This window comes from Theobroma cacao, chromosome 9 (genome assembly GCF_053813885.1).
Source record: "Theobroma cacao isolate CCN51 chromosome 9, ASM5381388v1, whole genome shotgun sequence".
Lineage (NCBI taxonomy): Eukaryota > Viridiplantae > Streptophyta > Magnoliopsida > Malvales > Malvaceae > Theobroma > Theobroma cacao.
Genome location: NC_142647.1, coordinates 25,690,314 through 25,712,283, shown reverse-complemented (window position 1 = coordinate 25,712,283; position 21,970 = coordinate 25,690,314).

The following is a 21,970-nucleotide window of genomic DNA, read 5'->3' as shown; positions in this document are numbered from 1 at the left end:
AGCGAGTAATAAGGCTTACAAAGGCATTGGTGACTATAACTGGACTTTTCTCTTGAATGGATGGGATTCGCTTCACGTTTGCCAAGGGAAACATCCAATTATAATCTGTTTTAACAAAAAATTCAAAAAAAATCAATTTAAAATCAATAATGAGATTATAAAACCATTTAAAGCGAGTAATAAGGTTTACAAAGGCATTGGTGACTATAAATGGACTTTTCTTCTCAATGGATGGGATTCGCATCACGTTTCTCGAGGGAAACATCCAATTATAATCTGTTTTAACAAAAAAGGTAAAAAAATTAAACTTAAAATCAATAATGAGATTATATAACCATTTAAAGCTAGTAATAAGGCTTACAAAGGCATTGGTGACTATAAATGGACTTTTCTTGTCAATGGATGGGATTCGCTTCACGTTTCTCGAGGGAAACATCCAATTATAATCTGTTTTAATGAAGAATTCAAAAAAATTCAACTTAAAATTAATAATAAGATTATAAAACCATTTAAAGCGAGTAATAAGGCTTACAAAGGCATTGGTGACTATAAATGGACTTTTTTCTTGAATGGATGGGATTCGCTTCACGTTTCCCGAAGGAAACATCCAATTATAATCTGTTTTAACAAAAAATTCAAAAAAATTCAATTTAAAATCAATAATGAGATTATAAAAGCATTTAAAGCGAGTAATAAGGTTTACAAAGGCATTGGTGACTATAAATGGACTTTTCTTCTCAATGGATGGGATTCGCTTCACGTTTCCCGAGGGAAACATCCAATTATAATCTGTTTTAACAAAAAATTCAAAAAAATTCAATTTAAAATCAATAATGAGATTATAAAACCATTTAAAGCGAGTAATAAGGTTTACAAAGGCATTGGTGACTATAAATGGACTTTTCTTCTCAATGGATGGGATTCGCTTCACGTTTCCCGAGGGAAACATCCAATTATAATCTGTTTTAACAAAAAAGGTAAAAAAATTAGACTTAAAATCAATAGTGAGATTATATAACCATTTAAAGCGAGTAATAAGGCTTACAAAGGCATTGGTGACTATAAATGGACTTTTCTTGTCAATGGATGGGTTTCGCTTCACGTTTCTCTAGGGAAACATCCTATTATAATCTGTTTTAACAAAAAATGTAAAAACATTAAACTTAAAATCAATAATGAGATTATAAAACCATTTAAAGCGAGTAGGAAGGCTTACAAAGGCATTGGTGACTATAAATGGACTTTTCTTTTCAATGGATGGGATTCGCTTCACGTTTCCAGAGGGAAACATCCAATTATAATCTGTTTTAATGACAAATGCAAAAAAGTTCAACTTAAAATCAATAACGAGATTATAAAACCATTTAAAGCGAGTAATAAGGCTTGCAAAGGCATTGCTGACTATAAATGGACTTTTCTTGTCAATGGATGGGATTCGCTTCACGTTTCTCGAGGGAAACATCCTATTATAATCTGTTTTAATTAAAAATGCAAAAAAGTTCAACTTAAAATCAATAACGAGATTATAAAACCATTTAAAGCGAGTAATAAGGCTTTCAAAGGCAATGGTGACTATAAATGGACTTTCCTTGTCAATGGATGGGATTTGCTTCACGTTTCTCGAGGGAAACACCCAATTATAATATGTTTTAACGAAAAATTCAAAAAAATTCAACTTAAAATCAATAATAAGATTATAAAACCATTTAAAGTGAGTAATGAGGCTTACAAAGGCATTGGTGACTATAAATGGACTTTTTTCTTGAATGGATGGGATTCGCTTCACGTTTTCCGAGGGAAACATCCAATTATAATCTGTTTTAACAAAAAATTCAAAAAAACTCAACTTAAAATCAATAATGAGATTATAAAACCATTTAAAGCGAGTAATAAGGCTTGCAAAGGCATTGCTGACTATAAATGGACTTTTCTTGTCAATGGATGGGATTCGCTTCACGTTTCTTGAGGGAAACATCCTATTATAATCTGTTTTAATTAAAAATGCAAAAAAGTTCAATCTAAAATCAATAACGAGATTATAAAACCATTTAAAGCGAGTAATAAGGCTTTCAAAGGCAATGGTGACTATAAATGGACTTTTCTTGTCAATGGATGGGATTTGCTTCACGTTTCTCGAGGAAAACACCCAATTCTAATATGTTTTAACGAAAAATTCAAAAAAATTCAACTTAAAATCAATAATAAGATTATAAAACCATTTAAAGTGAGTAATGAGGCTTACAAAGGCATTGGTGACTATAAATGGACTTTTTTCTTGAATGGATGGGATTCGCTTCACGTTTCCAGAGGGAAACATCCAATTATAATCTGTTTTAATGACAAATGCAAAAAAGTTCAACTTAAAATCAATAACGAGATTATAAAACCATTTAAAGCGAGTAATAAGGCTTGCAAAGGCATTGCTGACTATAAATGGACTTTTCTTGTCAATGGATGGGATTCGCTTCACGTTTCTTGAGGGAAACATCCTATTATAATCTGTTTAATTAAAAATGCAAAAAAATTCAATCTAAAATCAATAACGAGATTATAAAACCATTTAAAGCGAGTAATAAGGCTTTCAAAGGCAATGGTGACTATAAATGGACTTTTCTTGTCAATGGATGGGATTTGCTTCACGTTTCTCGAGGGAAACACCCAATTATAATATGTTTTAATGAAAAATTCAAAAAAATTCAACTTAAAATCAATAATAAGATTATAAAACCATTTAAAGTGAGTAATGAGGCTTACAAAGGCATTGGTGACTATAAATGGACTTTTTTCTTGAATGGATGGGATTCGCTTCACGTTTCCCGAGGGAAACATCCAATTATAATCTGTTTTAACAAAAAATTCAAAAAAACTCAACTTAAAATCAATAATGAGATTATAAAACCATTTAAAGCGAGTAATAAGGCTTACAAAGGCATTGGTGACTATAAATGGACTTTTCTTCTCAATGGATGGGATTCGCTTCACGTTTCCCGAGGGAAACATCCAATTATAATCTGTTTTAACAAAAAATGCAAAAAATTACAACTTAAAATCAATAACGATATTATAAAACCATTTAAAGCGAGTAATAAGGCTTTCAAAGGCATTGGTGACTATAAATGGACTTTTCTTGTCAATGGATGGGATTCGGTTCACCTTTCCCGAGGGAAACATCCAATTATAATCTGTTTTAACAAAAAATGTAAAAAAATTAAACTTAAAATCAATAATGAGATTATAAAACCATTTAAAGCGAGTAATAAGGCTTACAAAGGCATTGGTGACTATAACTGGACTTTTCTCTTCAATGGATGGGTTTCACTTCACGTTTCTCGAGGGAAACATCCTATGATAATCTGTTTTAACAAAAAATGTAAAAAAATTAAACTCAAAATCAATAATGAGATTATAAACCCATTTAAAGCAAGTAGGAAGGCTTACAAAGGCATTGGTGACTATAATGGACTTTTCTTTTCAATGGATGGGTTTCGCTTCATGTTTCCGGAGGAAAACATCCAATTATAATTTGTTTTAATGACAAATGCAAAAAAGTTCAACTTAAAATCAATAACGAGATTATAAAACCATTTAAAGAGAGTAATAAGGCTTGCAAAGGCATTGCTGACTATAAATGGACTTTTCTTGTCAATGGATGGGTTCGCTTCACGTTTCTTGAGGGAAACATCCTATTATAATCTGTTTTAATTAAAAATGCAAAAAAGTTCAATTTAAAATCAATAACGAGATTATAAAACCATTTAAAGCGAGTAATAAGGCTTTCAAAGGCAATGGTGACTATAAATGGACTTTTCTTCTCAATGGATTGGATTCGCTTCACGTTTCTTGAGAGAAACATCCAATTATAATCTGTTTTAACAAAAAAGGTAAAAAAATTAAACTTAAAATCAATAATGAGATTATATAACCATTTAAAGCGAGTAATAAGGCTTACAAAGGCATTGGTGACTATAAATGGACTTTTCTTGTCAATTGATGGGTTTCGCTTCATGTTTCTCGAGGGAAACATCCTATTATAATCTGTTTTAACAAAAAATGTAAAAAAATTAAACTTAAAATCAATAATGAGATTATAAAACCATTTAAAGCGAGTAATAAGGCTTACAAAGGCATTGGTGATTATAACTGGACTTTTCTCTTGAATGGATGGGATTCGCTTCACGTTTGCCAAGGGAAACATCCAATTATAATCTGTTTTAACGAAAAATGCAAAAAATTACAACTTAAAATCAATAACGATATTATAAAACCATTTAAAGCGAGTAATAAGGCTTTCAAAGGCATTGGTGACTATAAATGGACTTTTCTTGTCAATGGATGGGATTCGGTTCACGTTTCCTGAGGGAAACATCAAATTATAATATGTTTTAACAAAAAATGTAAAAAAATTAAACTTAAAATCAATAATGAGATTATAAAACCATTTAAAGCGAGTAATAAGGCTTACAAAGGCATTGGTGACTATAACTGGACTTTTCTCTTGAATGGATGGGATTCGCTTCACGTTTGCAAAGGGAAACATCCAATTATAATCTGTTTTAACCAATAATGCAAAAAAGTACAACTTAAAATCAATAACGAGATTATAAAACCATTTAAAGCGAGTAATAAGGATTTCAAAGGCATTGGTGACAATAAATGGACTTTTCTTGTCAATGGATGGGATTCGCTTCACGTTTTCCGAGGGAAACAAGCAATTATAATCTGTTTTAACAAAAAATTCATAAAAATTCAACTTAAAATAAATAATGAGATTATAAAACCATTTAAAGCGAGTAATAAGGCTTACAAAGGCATTGGTGACTATAACTAGACTTTTCTCTTGAATGGATGGGATTCGCTTCACGTTTGCCAAGGGAAACATCCAATTATAATCTGTTTTAACCAATAATGCAAAAAAGTTCAACATAAAATCAATAACGAGATTATAAAACCATTTAAAGCGAGTAATAAGGCTTACAAAGGCATTGGTGACTATAACTGCACTTTTCTCTTGAATGGATGGGATTCGCTTCACGTTTCCCAAGGTAAACATCAAATTATAATCTGTTTTAACAAAAAATTCAAAAAAAGTCAATTTAAAATCAATAATGAGATTATAAAACCATTTAAAGCGAGTAATAAGGTTTACAAAGGCATTGGTGACTATAAATGGACTTTTCTTCTCAATGGATGGGATTCGCTTCACGTTTCTCGAGGGAAAGATCCAATTATAATCTGTTTTAACAAAAAAGGTAAAAAAATTAAACTTAAAATCAATAATGAGATTATATAAGCATTTAAAGCGAGTAATAAGGCTTACAAAGGCATTGGTGACTATAAATGGACTTTTTTCTTGAATGGATGGGATTCGCTTCACGTTTCCCGAGGGAAACATCCTATTATAATCTGTTTTAACAAAAAAGGTAAAAAAATTAAACTTAAAATCAATAATGAGATTATATAACCATTTGAAGCGAGTAATAAGGCTTACAAAGGCATTGGTGACTATAAATGGACTTTTCTTGTCAATGGATGGGATTCGCTTCACGTTTCTCGAGAGAAATATCCAATTATAATCTGTTTTAATGAAAAATTCAAAAAAATTCAACTTAAAATCAATAATAAGATTATAAAACCATTTAAAGCGAGTAATAAGGCTTACAAAGGCATTGGTGACTATAAATGGACTTTTTTCTTGAATGGATGGGATTCGCTTCACGTTTCCCGAGGGAAACATCCAATTATAATCTCTTTTAACAAAAAATTCAAAAAAATTCAATTTAAAATCAATAATGAGATTATAAAACCATTTAAAGCGAGTAATAAGGTTTACAAAGGCATTGGTGACTATAAATGGACTTTTCTTCTCAATGGATGAGATTCGCTTCACGTTTCCCGAGGGAAACATCCAATTATAATCTGTTTTAACAAAAAATTCAAAAAATTCAATTTAAAATCAATAATGAGATTATAAAACCATTTAAAGCGAGTAATAAGGTTTACAAAGGCATTGGTGACTATAAATGGACTTTTCTTCTCAATGGATGGGATTCGCATCACGTTTCCCGAGGGAAACATCAAATTATAATCTGTTTTAACAAAAAAGGTAAAAAAATTAAACTTAAAATCAATAGTGAGATTATATAACCATTTAAAGCGAGTAATAAGGCTTACAAAGGCATTGGTGACTATAAATGGACTTTTTTCTTGAATGGATGGGATTCGCTTCACGTTTCCCGAGGGAAACATCCTATTATAATCTGTTTGAACAAAAAATGTAAAAAAATTAAACTTAAAATCAATAATGAGATTATAAAACCATTTAAAGCAAGTAGGAAGGCTTACAAAGGCATTGGTGACTATAAATGGACTTTTCTTTTCAATGGATGGGATTCGCTTCACGTTTTCGGAGGAAAACATCCAATTATAATCTGTTTTAATGACAAATGCAAAAAAGTTCAACTTAAAATCAATAACGAGATTATAAAACCATTTAAAGCGAGTAATAAGGCTTGCAAAGGCATTGCTGACTATAAATGGACTTTTCTTGTCAATGGATGGGATTCGCTTCACGTTTCTTGAGGGAAACATCCTATTATAATCTGTTTTAATTAAAAATGCAAAAAAGTTCAATTTAAAATCAATAACGAGATTATAAATCCATTTAAAGCGAGTAATAAGGTTTACAAAGGCATTGGTGACTATAAATGGACTTTTCTTCTCAATGGATTGGATTCGCTTCACGTTTCCAGAGAGAAACATCCAATTATAATCTGTTTTAACAAAAAAGGTAAAAAAATTAAACTTAAAATCAATAATGAGATTATATAACCATTTGAAGCGAGTAATAAGGCTTACAAAGGCATTGGTGACTATAAATGGACTTTTCTTGTCAATGGATGGGATTCGCTTCATGTTTCTCGAGAGAAACATCCAATTATAATCTGTTTTAATGAAAAATTCAAAAAATTCAACTTAAAATCAGTAATAAGATTATAAAACCATTTAAAGCGAGTAATAAGGCTTACAAAGGCATTGGTGACTATAAATGGACTTTTTTCTTGAATGGATGGGATTCGCTTCACGTTTCCCGAGGGAAACATCCAATTATAATCTCTTTTAACAAAAAATTCAAAAAAATTCAATTTAAAATCAATAATGAGATTATAAAACCATTTAAAGCGAGTAATAAGGTTTACAAAGGCATTGGTGACTATAAATGGACTTTTCTTCTCAATGGATGAGATTCGCTTCACGTTTCCCGAGAGAAACATCCAATTATAATCTGTTTTAACAAAAAATTCAAAAAATTCAATTTAAAATCAATAATGAGATTATAAAACCATTTAAAGCGAGTAATAAGGTTTACAAAGGCATTGGTGACTATAAATGGACTTTTCTTCTCAATGGATGGGATTCGCTTCACGTTTCCCGAGGGAAACATCAAATTATAATCTGTTTTAACAAAAAAGGTAAAAAAATTAAACTTAAAATCAATAGTGAGATTATATAACCATTTAAAGCGAGTAATAAGGCTTACAAAGGCATTGGTGACTATAAATGGACTTTTCTTGTCAATGGATGGGTTTCGCTTCACGTTTCTCGAGGGAAACATCCTATTATAATCTGTTTGAACAAAAAATGTAAAAAAATTAAACTTAAAATCAATAATGAGATTATAAAACCATTTAAAGCAAGTAGGAAGGCTTACAAAGGCATTGGTGACTATAAATGGACTTTTCTTTTCAATGGATGGGATTCGCTTCACGTTTCCGGAGGAAAACATCCAATTATAATCTGTTTTAATGACAAATGCAAAAAAGTTCAACTTAAAATCAATAACGAGATTATAAAACCATTTAAAGCGAGTAATAAGGCTTGCAAAGGCATTGCTGACTATAAATGGACTTTTCTTGTCAATGGATGGGATTCGCTTCACGTTTCTTGAGGGAAACATCCTATTATAATCTGTTTTAATTAAAAATGCAAAAAAGTTCAATTTAAAATCAATAACGAGATTATAAAACCATTTAAAGCGAGTAATAAGGTTTACAAAGGCATTGGTGACTATAAATGGACTTTTCTTCTCAATGGATTGGATTCGCTTCACGTTTCCCCAGAGAAACATCCAATTATAATCTGTTTTAACAAAAAAGGTAAAAAAATTAAACTTAAAATCAATAATGAGATTATATAACCATTTAAAGCGAGTAATAAGGCTTACAAAGGCATTGGTGACTATAAATGGACTTTTCTTGTCAATGGATGGGTTTCGCTTCATGTTTCTCGAGGGAAACATCCTATTATAATCTGTTTTAACAAAAAATGTAAAAAAATTAAACTTAAAATCAATAATGAGATTATAAAACCATTTAAAGCGAGTAATAAGGCTTACAAAGGCATTGGTGATTATAACTGGACTTTTCTCTTGAATGGATCGGATTCGCCTCACGTTTGCCAAGGAAAACATCCAATTATAATCTGTTTTAACGAAAAATGCAAAAAATTACAACTTAAAATCAATAACGATATTATAAAACCATTTAAAGCGAGTAATAAGGCTTTCAAAGGCATTGGTGTCTATAAATGGACTTTTCTTGTCAATGGATGGGATTCGGTTCACGTTTCCTGAGGGAAACATCCAATTATAATATGTTTTAACAAAAAATGTAAAAAAATTAAACTTAAAATCAATAATGAGATTATAAAACCATTTAAAGCGAGTAATAAGGCTTACAAAGGCATTGGTGACTATAACTGGACTTTTCTCTTGAATGGATGGGATTCGCTTCACGTTTGCAAAGGGAAACATCCAATTATAATCTGTTTTAACCAATAATGCAAAAAAGTTCAACATAAAATCAATAACGAGATTATAAAACCATTTAAAGCGAGTAATAAGGCTTACAAAGGCATTGGTGACTATAACTGCACTTTTTTCTTGAATGGATGGGATTCGCTTCACGTTTCCCAAGGTAAACATCCAATTATAATCTGTTTTAACAAAAAATTCAAAAAAAGTCAATTTAAAATCAATAATGAGATTATAAAACCATTTAAAGCGAGTAATAAGGTTTACAAAGGCATTGGTGACTATAAATGGACTTTTCTTCTCAATGGATGGGATTCGCTTCACGTTTCTCGAGGGAAACATCCAATTATAATCTGTTTTAACAAAAAAGGTAAAAAAATTAAACTTAAAATCAATAATGAGATTATATAAGCATTTAAAGCGAGTAATAAGGCTTACAAAGGCATTGGTGACTATAAATGGACTTTTTTCTTGAATGGATGGGATTCGCTTCACGTTTCCCGAGGGAAACATCCAATTATAATCTGTTTTAACAAAAAAGGTAAAAAAATTAAACTTAAAATCAATAATGAGATTATATAACCATTTAAAGCGAGTAATAAGGCTTACAAAGGCATTGGTGACTATAAATGGACTTTTCTTGTCAATGGATGGGTTTCGCTTCACGTTTCCCGAGGGAAACATCCAATTATAATCTGTTTTAACAAAAAAATTCAAAAAAATTTCATTTAAAATCAATAATGAGATTATAAAACCATTTAAAGCGAGTAATAAGGTTTACAAAGGAATTGGTGACTATAAATGGACTTTTCTTCTCAATGGATGGGATTCGCTTCACGTTTCCCGAGGGAAACATCCAATTATAATCTGTTTTAACAAAAAAGGTAAAAAAATTAAACTTAAAATCAATAGTGAGATTATATAACCATTTAAAGCGAGTAATAAGGCTTACAAAGGCATTGGTGACTATAAATGGACTTTTCTTGTCAATGGATGGGTTTCGCTTCACTTTTCTCGAGGGAAACATCCTATTATAATCTGTTTTAACAAAAAATGTAAAAAAATTAAACTTAAAATCAATAATGAGATTATAAAACCATTTAAAGCGAGTAGGAAGGCTTACAAAGGCATTGGTGACTATAAATGGACTTTTCTTTTCAATGGATGGGATTCGCTTCACGTTTCCGGAGGGAAACATCCAATTATAATCTGTTTTAATGACAAATGCAAAAAAGTTCAACTTAAAATCAATAACGAGATTATAAAACCATTTAAAGCGAGTAATAAGGCTTGCAAAGGCATTGCTGACTACAAATGGACTTTTCTTGTCAATGGATGGGATTCGCTTCACGTTTCTTGAGGGAAACATCCTATTATAATCTGTTTTAATTAAAAATGCAAAAAAGTAAAATTTAAAATCAATAACAAGATTATAAAACCATTTAAAGCGAGTAATAAGGCTTTCAAAGGCAATGGTGACTATAAATGTACTTTTCTTGTCAATGGATGGGATTTGCTTCACGTTTCTCGAGGGAAACACCCAATTATAATATGTTTTAACGAAAAATTCAAAAAAATTTAACTTAAAATCAATAATAAGATTATAAAACCATTTAAAGTGAGTAATGAGGCTTACAAAGGCATTGGTGACTATAAATGGGCTTTTTTCTTGAATGGATGGGATTCGCTGCACGTTTCCCAAGGGAAACATCCAATTATAATCTGTTTTAACAAAAAATTCAAAAAAATTCAATTTAAAATCAATAATGAGATTATAAAACCAGTTAAAGCGAGTAATAAGGCTTACAAAGGCATTGGTGACTATAACTGGACTTTGCTCTTGAATGGATGGGATTCGCTTCACGTTTCCCAAGGGAAACATCCAATTATAATCTGTTTTAACGAAAAATGCAAAAAAGTTCAACTTAAAATCAATAACGAGATTATAAAACCATTTAAAGCGAGTAATAAGGCTTTCAAAGGCATTGATGACTATAAATGGACTTTTCTTGTCAATGGATGGGATTCGCTTCACGTTTCTCGAGGGAAACATCCAGTTATAATCTGTTTTAACAAAAAATGTAAAAAAATTAAACTTAAAATCAATAATGAGATTATAAAACCATTTAAAGCGAGTAATAAGGCTTGCAAAGGCATTGCTGACTATAAATGGACTTTTCTTGTCAATGGATGGGATTCGCTTCACGTTTCTTCAGGGAAACATCCTATTATAATCTGTTTTAATTAAAAATGCAAAAAAGTAAAATTTAAAATCAATAACGAGATTATAAAACCATTTAAAGCGAGTAATAAGGCTTTCAAAGGCAATGGTGACTATAAATGGACTTTTCTTGTCAATGGATGGGATTTGCTTCACGTTTCTCGAGGGAAACACCCAATTATAATATGTTTTAACGAAAAATTCAAAAAAATTCAACTTAAAATCAATAATAAGATTATAAAACCATTTAAAGTGAGTAATGAGGCTTACAAAGGCATTGGTGACTATAAATGGGCTTTTTTCTTGAATGGATGGGATTCGCTGCACGTTTCCCAAGGGAAACATCCAATTATAATCTGTTTTAACAAAAAATTCAAAAAAATTCAATTTAAAATCAATAATGAGATTATAAAACCAGTTAAAGCGAGTAATAAGGCTTACAAAGGCATTGGTGACTATAACTGGACTTTGCTCTTGAATGGATGGGATTCGCTTCACGTTTCCCAAGGGAAACATCCAATTATAATCTGTTTTAACGAAAAATGCAAAAAAGTTCAACTTAAAATCAATAACGAGATTATAAAACCATTTAAAGCGAGTAATAAGGCTTTCAAGGGCATTGATGACTATAAATGGACTTTTCTTGTCAATGGATGGGATTCGCTTCACGTTTCTCGAGGGAAACATCCAGTTATAATCTGTTTTAACAAAAAATGTAAAAAAATTAAACTTAAAATCAATAATGAGATTATAAAACCATTTAAAGCGAGTATTAAGGCTTACAAAGGCATTGGTGACTATAAATGGACTTTTCTTGTCAATGGATGGGTTTCGCTTCACGTTTCTCGAGGGAAACATCCTATTATAATCTGTTTTAAAAAAAAATGCAAAAAAATTAAACTTAAAATCAATAATGAGATTATAAAACCATTTAAAGCGAGTAGGAAGGCTTACAAAGGCATTGGTGACTATAAATGGACTTTTCTTTTCAATGGATGGGATTCGCTTCACGTTTCTGGAGGGAAACATCCAATTATAATCTGGTTTAACGACAAATGCAAAAAAGTTCAACTTAAAATCAATAACGAGATTATAAAACCATTTAAAGCGAGTAATAAGGCTTGCAAAGGCATTGCTGACTATAAATGGACTTTTCTTGTCAATGGATGGGATTCGCTTCACGTTTCATGAGGGAAACATCCTATTATAATCTGTTTTAATTAAAAATGCAAAAAAGTTCAACTTAAAATCAATAACGACATTATAAAACCATTTAAAGCGAGTAATAAGGCTTTCAAAGGCATTGGTGACTATAAATGGACTTTTCTTGTCAATGGATGGGATTCGGTTCACGTTTCCTGAGGGAAACATCCAATTATAATATGTTTTAACAAAAACTGTTAAAAAATTAAACTTAAAATCAATAATGAGATTATAAAACCATTTAAAGCGAGTAATAAGGCTTACAAAGGCATTGGTGACTATAACTGGACTTTTCTCTTGAATGGATGGGATTCGCTTCACGTTTGCAAAGGGAAACATCCAATTATAATCTGTTTTAACCAATAATGCAAAAAAGTACAACTTAAAATCAATAACGAGATTATAAAACCATTTAAAGCGAGTAATAAGGCTTACAAAGGCATTGGTGACTATAACTGCACTTTTCTCTTGAATGAATGGGATTCGCTTCATGTTTCCCGAGGGAAACATCCAATTATAATCTGTTTTAACAAAAAAATTCAAAAAAATTAAATTTAAAATCAATAATGAGATTATAAAACCATTTAAAGCGAGTAATAAGGTTTACAAAGGCATTGGTGACTATAAATGGACTTTTCTTCTCAATGGATGGGATTCGCTTCACGTTTCCCGAGGGAAACATCCAATTATAATCTGTTTTAACAAAAAAGGTAAAAAAATTAAACTTAAAATCAATAATGAGATTATATAAGCATTTAAAGCGAGTAATAAGGCTTACAAAGGCATTGGTGACTATAAATGGACTTTTTTCTTGAATGGATTGGATTCGCTTCACGTTTCCCGAGGGAAACATCCAATTATAATCTGTTTTAACAAAAAATTCAAAAAAATTCAATTTAAAATCAATAATGAGATTATAAAACCATTTAAAGCGAGTAATAAGGCTTTCAAAGGCATTGATGACTATAAATGGACTTTGCTCTTGAATGGATGGGATTCGCTTCACGTTTCCCAAGGGAAACATCCAATTATAATCTGTTTTAACGAAAAATGCAAAAAAGTTCAACTTAAAATCAATAACGAGATTATAAAACCATTTAAAGCGAGTAATAAGGCTTTCAAAGGCATTGATGACTATAAATGGACTTTTCTTGTCAATGGATGGGATTCGCTTCACGTTTGCCAAGGGAAACATCCAATTATAATCTGTTTTAACCAATAATGCAAAAAAGTTCAACATAAAATCAATAACGAGATTATAAAACCATTTAAAGCGAGTAATAAGGCTTACAAAGGCATTGGTGACTATAACTGCACTTTTCTCTTGAATGGATGGGATTCGCTTCACGTTTCCCAAGGTAAACATCCAATTATAATCTGTTTTAACAAAAAATTCAAAAAAATTCAATTTAAAATCAATAATGAGATTATAAAACCATTTAAAGCGAGTAATAAGGTTTACAAAGGCATTGGTGACTATAAATGGACTTTTCTTCTCAATGGATGGGATTCGCTTCATGTTTCTCGAGGGAAACATCCAATTATAATCTGTTTTAACAAAAAAGGTAAAAAAATTAAACTTAAAATCAATAATGAGATTATATAAGCATTTAAAGCGAGTAATAAGGCTTACAAAGGCATTGGTGATTATAAATGGACTTTTTTCTTGAATGGATGGGATTCGCTTCACGTTTCCCGAGGGAAACATCCAATTATAATCTGTTTTAACAAAAAAGGTAAAAAAATTAAACTTAACATCAATAATGAGATTATATAACCATTTAAAGCGAGTAATAAGGCTTACAAAGGCATTGGTGACTATAAATGGACTTTTCTTGTCAATGGATGGGTTTCGCTTCACGTTTCTCGAGGGAAACATCCTATTATAATCTGTTTTAACAAAAAATGTAAAAAAATTAAACTTAAAATCAATAATGAGATTATAAAACCATTTAAAGCGAGTAGGAAGGCTTACAAAGGCATTGGGGACTATAAATGGACTTTTCTTTTCAATGGATGGGATTCGCTTCACGTTTCCGGAGGGAAACATCCAATTATAATCTGTTTTAATGACAAATGCAAAAAAGTTCAACTTAAAATCAATAACGAGATTATAAAACCATTTAAAGCGAGTAATAAGGCTTGCAAAGGCATTGCTGACTATAAATGGACTTTTCTTGTCAATGGATGGGATTCGCTTCACGTTTCTCGAGGGAAACATCCTATTATAATCTGTTTTAATTAAAAATGCAAAAAAGTTCAACTTAAAATCAATAACGAGATTATAAAACCATTTAAAGCGAGTAATAAGGCTTTCAAAGGCAATGGTGACTATAAATGGACTTTCCTTGTCAATGGATGGGATTTGCTTCACGTTTCTCGAGGGAAACACCCAATTATAATATGTTTTAACGAAAAATTCAAAAAAATTCAACTTAAAATCAATAATAAGATTATAAAACCATTTAAAGTGAGTAATGAGGCTTACAAAGGCATTGGTGACTATAAATGGACTTTTTTCTTGAATGGATGGGATTCGCTTCACGTTTTCCGAGGGAAACATCCAATTATAATCTGTTTTAACAAAAAATTCAAAAAAACTCAACTTAAAATCAATAATGAGATTATAAAACCATTTAAAGCGAGTAATAAGGCTTACAAAGGCATTGGTGACTATAAATGGACTTTTCTTGTCAATGGATGGGTTTCGTTTCACATTTCTCGAGGTAAATATACTATTATAATCTGTTTTAACAAAAAATATAAAAAAATTAAACTTAAAATCAATAATGAGATTATAAAACCATTTAAAACGAGTAATAAGGCTTACAAAGGCATTTGTGACTGTAACTAGACTTTTCTCTTGAATGGATGGGATTCGCTTCACGTTTGCCAAGGGAAACATCCAATTATAATCTGTTTTAACAAAAAATTCAAAAAAATTCAATTTAAAATCAATAATGAGATTATAAAACCATTTAAAGCGAGTAATAAGGTTTACAAAGGCATTGGTGACTATAAATGGACTTTTCTTCTCAATGGATGGGATTCGCTTCACGTTTCTCGAGGGAAACATCCAATTATAATCTGTTTTAACAAAAAAGGTAAAACAATTAAACTTAAAATCAATAATGAGATTATATAAGCATTTAAAGCGAGTAATAAGGCTTACAAAGGCATTGGTGACTATAAATGGACTTTTTTCTTGAATGGATTGGATTCGCTTCACGTTTCCCGAGGGAAACATCCAATTATAATCTGTTTTAATAAAAAATTCAAAAAAATTCAATTTAAAATCAATAATGAGATTATAAAACCATTTAAAGCGAGTAATAAGGTTTACAAAGGCATTGGTGACTATAAATGGACTTTTCTTCTCAATGGAAGGGATTCGCTTCACGTTTCCCGAGGGAAACATCCAATTATAATCTGTTTTAACAAAAAAGGTAAAAAAATTAAACTTAAAATCAATAGTGAGATTATATAACCATTTAAAGCGAGTAATAAGGCTTACAAAGGCATTGGTGACTATAAATGGACTTTTCTTGTCAATGGATGGGTTTCGCTTCACGTTTCTCGAGGGAAACATCCTATTATAATCTGTTTTAACAAAAAATGTAAAAAAATTAAACTTAAAATCAATAATGAGATTATAAAACCATTTAAAGCGAGTAGGAAGGCTTACAAAGGCATTGGTGACTATAAATGGACTTTTCTTTTCAATGGATGGGATTCGCTTCACGTTTCCGGAGGGAAACATCCAATTATAATCTGTTTTAATGACAAATGCAAAAAAGTTCAACTTAAAATCAATAACGAGATTATAAAACCATTTAAAGCGAGTAATAAGGCTTGCAAAGGCATTGCTGACTATAAATGAACTTTTCTTGTCAATGGATGGGATTCGCTTCACGTTTCTTGAGGGAAACATCCTATTATAATCTGTTTTAATTAAAAATGCAAAAAAGTTCAATTTAAAATCAATAACGAGATTATAAAACCATTTAAAGCGAGTAATAAGGCTTTCAAAGGTAATGATGACTATAAATGGACTTTTCTTGTCAATGGACGGGATTTGCTTCACGTTTCTCGAGGGAAACACCCAATTATAATATGTTTTAACGAAAAATTCAAAAAAATTCAACTTAAAATCAATAATAAGATTATAAAACCATTTAAAGTGAGTAATGAGGCTTACAAAGGCATTGGTGACTATAAATGGACTTTTCTTGTCAATGGATGGGTTTCGTTTCACGTTTCTCGAGGGAAACATCCTATTATAATCTGTTTTAACAAAAAATGTAAAAAAATTAAACTTAAAATCAATAATGAGATTATAAAACCATTTAAAGCGAGTAAGAAGGCTTACAAAGGCATTGGTGACTATAAATGGACTTTTCTTTTCAATGGATGGGATTCGCTTCACGTTTCCGGAGGGAAACATCCAATTATAATCTGTTTTAATGACAAATGCAAAAAAGTTCAACTTAAAATCAATAACGAGATTATAAAACCATTTAAAGCGAGTAATAAGGCTTGCAAAGGCATTGCTGACTATAAATGGACTTTTCTTATCAATGGATGGGATTCGCTTCACGTTTCTTGAGGGAAACATCCTATTATAATCTGTTTTAATTAAAAATGCAAAAAAGTTCAATTTAAAATCAATAACGAGATTATAAAACCATTTAAAGCGAGTAATAAGGCTTTCAAAGGCAATGGTGACTATAAATGGACTTTTCTTGTCAATGGACGGGATTTGCTTCACGTTTCTCGAGGGAAACACCCAATTATAATATGTTTTAACGAAAAATTCAAAAAAATTCAACTTAAAATCAATAATAAGATTATAAAACCATTTAAAGTGAGTAATGAGGCTTACAAAGGCATTGGTGACTATAAATGGACTTTTTTCTTGAATGGATGGGATTCGCTTCACGTTTCCCAAGGGAAACATCCAATTATAATCTGTTTTAACAAAAAATTCAAAAAAACTAAACTTAAAACCAATAATGAGATTATAAAACCATTTAAAGCGAGTAATAAGGCTTACAAAGGCATTGGTGACTATAAATGGACTTTTCTTCTCAATGGATGGGTTTCGTTTCACGTTTCTCGAGGAAAACATACTATTATAATTTGTTTTAACAAAAAATGTAAAAAAATTAAACTTAAAATATATAATGAGATTATAAAACCATTTAAAGCGAGTAATAAGGTTTACAAAGGCATTGGTGACTATAAATGGACTTTTCTTCTCAATGGATGGGATTCGTTTCACGTTTCTCGAGGGAAAAATCCAATTATAATCTGTTTTAACAAAAAAGGTAAAAAAATTAAACTTAAAATCAATAATGAGATTATATAACCATTTAAAGCGAGTAATAAGGCTTACAAAGGCATTGGTGACTATAAATGGACTTTTCTTGTCAATGGATGGGATTTGCTTCACGTTTCTCGAGGGAAACATCCAATTATAATCTGTTTTAATGAAAAATTCAAAAAAATTCAACTTAAAATCGATAATAAGATTATAAAACCATTTAAAGCGAGTAATAAGGCTTACAAAGGCATTGGTGACTATAAATGGACTTTTTTCTTGAATGGATGGGATTCGCTTCACGTTTCCCGAGGGAAACATCCAATTATAATCTGTTTTAACAAAAAATTCAAAAAAATTCAATTTAAAATCAATAATGAGATTATAAAACCATTTAAAGCGAGTAATAAGGTTTACAAAGGCATTGGTGACCATAAATGGACTTTTCTTCTCAATGGATGGGATTCGCTTCACGTTTCCCGAGAGAAACATCCAATTATAATCTGTTTTAACAAAAAAGGTAAAAAAATTAAACTTAAAATCAATAATGAGATTATATAACCATTTAAAGCGAGTAATAAGGCTTACAAAGGCATTGGTGACTATAAATGGACTTTTCTTGTCAATGGATGGGATTCGCTTCACGTTTCTCGAGGGAAACATCCAATTATAATCTGTTTTAATGAAAAATTCAAAAAAATTCAACTTAAAATCAATAATAAGATTATAAAACCATTTAAAGCGAGTAATAAGGCTTACAAAGGCATTGGTGACTATAAGTGGACTTTTTTCTTGAATGGATGGGATTCGCTTCACGTTTCCCGAGGGAAACATCCAATTATAATCTGTTTTAACAAAAAATTCAAAAAAATTCAATTTAAAATCAATAATGAGATTATAAAACCATTTAAAGCGAGTAATAAGGTTTACAAAGGCATTGGTGACTATAAATGGACTTTTCTTCTCAATGGATGGGATTCGCTTCACGTTTCCCGAGGAAAACATCCAATTATAATCTGTTTTAACAAAAAAGGTAAAAAAATTAAACTTAAAATCAATAGTGAGATTATATAACCATTTAAAGCGAGTAATAAGGCTTACAAAGGCATTGGTGACTATAAATGGACTTTTCTTGTCAATGGATGGGTTTCGCTTCACTTTTCTCGAGGGAAACATCCTATTATAATCTGTTTTAACAAAAATTGTAAAAAATTTAAACTTAAAATCAATAATGAGATTATAAAACCATTTAAAGCGAGTAGGAAGGCTTACAAAGGCATTGGTGACTATAAATGGACTTTTCTTTTCAATGGATGGGATTCGCTTCACGTTTCCGGAGGGAAACATCCAATTATAATCTGTTTTAATGACAAATGCAAAAAAGTTCAACTTAAAATCAATAACGAGATTATAAAACCATTTAAAGCAAGTAATAAGGCTTGCAAAGGCATTGCTGACTATAAATGGACTTTTCTTGTCAATGGATGGGATTCGCTTCACGTTTCTTGAGGGAAACATCCTATTATAATCTGTTTTAATTAAAAATGCAAAAAAGTAAAATTTAAAATCAATAACGAGATTATAAAACCATTTAAAGCGAGTAATAAGGCTTTCAAAGGCAATGGTGACTATAAATGGACTTTTCTTGTCAATGGATGGGATTTGCTTCACGTTTCTCGAGGGAAACACCCAATTATAATATGTTTTAACGAAAAATTCAAAAAAATTCAACTTAAAATCAATAATAAGATTATAAAACCATTTAAAGTGAGTAATGAGGCTTACAAAGGCATTGGTGACTATAAATGGACTTTTTTCTTGAATGGATGGGATTCGCTTCACGTTTCCCAAGGGAAACATCCAATTATAATCTGTTTTAACAAAAAATTGAAAAAAACTCAACTTAAAATCAATAATGAGATTATAAAACCATTTAAAGCGAGTAATAAGGCTTACAAAGGCATTGGTGACTATAAATGGACTTTTCTTGTCAATGGATGGGTTTCGTTTCACGTTTCTCGAGGGAAACATACTATTATAATCTGTTTTAACAAAAAATGTAAAAAAATTAAACTTAAAATCAATAATGAGATTATAAAACCATTTAAAGCGAGTAATAAGGCTTACAAAGGCATTGGTGACTATAACTGGACTTTTCTCTTGAATGGATGGGATTCGCTTCACGTTTGCTAAGGGAAACATCCAATTATAATCTGTTTTAACAAAAAATTCAAAAAAATTCAATTTAAAATCAATAATGAGATTATAAAACCATTTAAAGCGAGTAATAAGGTTTACAAAGGCATTGGTGACTATAAATGGACTTTTCTTCTCAATGGATGGGATTCGCTTCCCGTTTCTCGAGGGAAACATCCAATTATAATCTGTTTTAACAAAAAAGGTAAAAAAATTAAACTTAAAATCAATAATGAGATTATATAACCATTTAAAGCGAGTAATAAGGCTTACAAAGGCATTGGTGACTATAAATGGACTTTTCTTGTCAATGGATGGGATTTGCTTCACGTTTCTCGAGGGAAACATCCAATTATAATCTGTTTTAATGAAAAATTCAAAAAAATTCAACTTAAAATCAATAATAAGATTATAAAACCATTTAAAGCGAGTAATAAGGCTTACAAAGGCATTGGTGACTATAAATGGACTTTTTTCTTGAATGGATGGGATTCGCTTCACGTTTCCCGAGGGAAACATCCAATTATAATCTGTTTTAACAAAAAATTCAAAAAAACTCAACTTAAAATCAATAATGAGATTATAAAACCATTTAAAGCGAGTAATAAGGCTTACAAAGGCATTGGTGACTATAAATGGACTTTTCTTGTCAATGGATGGGTTTCGCTTCACGTTTCTCAAGGGAAACATCCTATTATAATCTGTTTTAACAAAAAATATAAAAAAATTAAACTTAAAATCAATAATGAGATTATAAAACCATTTAAAGCGAGTAATAAGGCTTACAAAGGCATTGGTGATTATAACTGGACTTTTCTCTTGAATGGATGGGATTCGCTTCACGTTTGCCAAGGGAAACATCCAATTATAATCTGTTTTAACGAAAAATGCAAAAAATTACAACTTAAAATCAATAACGATATTATAAAACCATTTAAAGCGAGTAATAAGGCTTTCAAAGGCATTGGTGACTATAAATGGACTTTTCTTGTCAATGGATGGGATTCGGTTCACGTTTCCTGAGGGAAACATCCAATTATAATATGTTTTAACAAAAAATGTTAAAAAATTAAACTTAAAATCAATAATGAGATTATAAAACCATTTAAAGCGAGTAATAAGGCTTACAAAGGCATTGGTGACTATAACTGGACTTTTCTCTTGTATGGATGGGATTCACTTCACGTTTGCAAAGGGAAACATCCAATTATAATCTGTTTCAACCAATAATGTAAAAAAGTACAACTTAAAATCAATAACGAGATTATAAAACCATTTAAAGCGAGTAATAAGGATTTCAAAGGCATTGGTGACAATAAATGGACTTTTCTTGTCAATGGATGGGATTCGCTTCACGTTTTCCGAGGGAAACAAGCAATTATAATCTGTTTTAACAAAAAATTCATAAAAATTCAACTTAAAATCAATAATGAGATTATAAAACCATTTAAAGCGAGTAATAAGGCTTACAAAGGCATTGGTGACTATAACTGGACTTTTCTCTTGAATGGATAGGATTCGCTTCACGTTTGCCAAGGGAAACATCCAATTATAATCTGTTTTAACCAATAATGCAAAAAAGTTCAACATAAAATCAATAACGAGATTATAAAACCATTTAAAGCGAGTAATAAAGCTTACAAAGGCATTGGTGACTATAACTGCACTTTTCTCTTGAATGGATGGGATTCGCTTCACGTTTCCCAAGGTAAACATCCAATTATAATCTGTTTTAACAAAAAATTCAAAAAAATTCAATTTAAAATCAATAATGAGATTATAAAACCATTTAAAGCGAGTAATAAGGTTTACAAAGGAATTGGTGACTATAAATGGACTTTTCTTCTCAATGGATGGGATTCGCTTCATGTTTCTCGAGGGAAACATCCAATTATAATCTGTTTTAACAAAAAAGGTAAAAAAATTAAACTTAAAATCAATAATGAGATTATATAAGCATTTAAAGCGAGTAATAAGGCTTACAAAGGCATTGGTGATTATAAATGGACTTTTTTCTTGAATGGATGGGATTCGCTTCACGTTTCCCGAGGGAAACATCCAATTATAATCTGTTTTAACAAAAAAGGTAAAAAAATTAAACTTAACATCAATAATGAGATTATATAACCATTTAAAGCGAGTAATAAGGCTTACAAAGGCATTGGTGACTATAAATGGACTTTTCTTGTCAATGGATGGGTTTCGCTTCACGTTTCTCGAG